Source organism: Buceros rhinoceros, unplaced genomic scaffold (assembly GCF_000710305.1).
Source record: "Buceros rhinoceros silvestris isolate BGI_N320 unplaced genomic scaffold, ASM71030v1 scaffold37154, whole genome shotgun sequence".
Taxonomy (NCBI): Eukaryota; Metazoa; Chordata; class Aves; order Bucerotiformes; family Bucerotidae; genus Buceros; species Buceros rhinoceros.
The window spans coordinates 12,987-14,221 of NW_010410646.1; the positions used below are offsets into that span (position 1 = coordinate 12,987).

Genomic DNA, 1,235 nt, shown 5'->3' on the forward strand with positions numbered 1-1,235 from the left:
GACCAGAGGCCGGCCTGGACTTTGGTCGCAGAGGGGGTCAGGAAATAAAACCCGTTTTGCAACCAGGCACAGCAACAAGAACTCATGTTTCTAGAAGGATGAGCTAAGGTGTTGTCATATCTCACCTGAGTGTTCAACTTCCTCTGAAAGTTCTCTATTTGTGTTGGGTTTGGTCATCCAGTTTCCGTCACCTGGGGAGGTTTTGTCCTCCAGCACCACAGTCTGCAGCACTTCCCAGGGACGGGCTGTCTTCTGGAGCCGGTGTGCTCCTGATGCATGGCAGGCGAGCAGGAGAAACCCCGGCAAACTGAAATGGAGGGAGGAGATACCTGGGAGAATGTTTCCATGTCCGTGTATCCGGTGACTGTAAAAGGGAGTCAGATGAGACCAGACGAACCACATGAGAGCGGTGCTGGAAAGCAGCAGATCCTGTGGAAGCTCTACAGGCATCTGCAATAACTGCCAGCAGTAGGAGATCCGGAGTAAGTGGAGGGAGAGTTGTTTTAACTTGAGGGCAGAAGAGGTAAAAAAAAAAAAGAGGCGAATGTGCATTGAGAAGTCTTGTTCTGATTTGCAGGCAGTGATTGTCTGGAGAGAGATTTGTTTAAAGTGGGGGGCAAAGGAGTAAAAAAAAAAAAGGAGGCGAATGTGCATTGAGAAGTCTTGTTCTGATTTGCAGGCAGTGATTGTCGGCTGTACCCGAGAAATCTTTCCTTCACCTCCTGCTGAGCCCTGGGGGGGTGGGGGGCATGTGGATGGAGGTGGGGTTTGTATTCAGGTCTTCAAGGTACCTTTAATGAGGTGTTAAAGCTGTGCCCACAGGGATTTCCAACCCTCTTTGCTGAGGCAGCTCCGCAGGGTGCCCTACAGTCTCCCCTGGGTTCTCTGGGCTGCCCGGCACTGCACAGATCCTTGAGACAGGGTTTAGTTCAGAGGGTTAATACGCAATTTATGGCTGTGCCGCTTCCACAGCTCGGGTTCTGTGGCCTGTCACTGTTGACATGCCTCCGTGGCTGCTGTTTCCCCCGCAGACAAGACTCTCTGGGTTGTGGAGTATGAATGTCAGTGGTTTAGGCAGGGAGCGAGAGGTGAAGGTTTAGTTTTTCTGCCAGGAAACAAAACTGTCAGTATTTTACATGTGTGCAAGTCGCAGGAGACAGCTGTGGGGACAGGCAGCGGGGAGGACTCCCGCTCTGCACCCTGGGCAGGCTGAGAACATCCAGCACTGGGGCAAA

At 52.1% G+C, this 1,235-nt stretch overlaps 1 protein-coding gene across 1 annotated transcript in view; it reads left to right on the forward strand.

Moving 5' to 3' along the window:
* Positions 1 to 1,235, forward strand: part of RPRD1B (regulation of nuclear pre-mRNA domain containing 1B) — a gene marked incomplete at its 5' end in the record, with an annotated part of 20,543 nt that overhangs the window by 12,304 nt on the left and 7,004 nt on the right. The gene's annotated exons all lie outside the window — the stretch shown is intronic.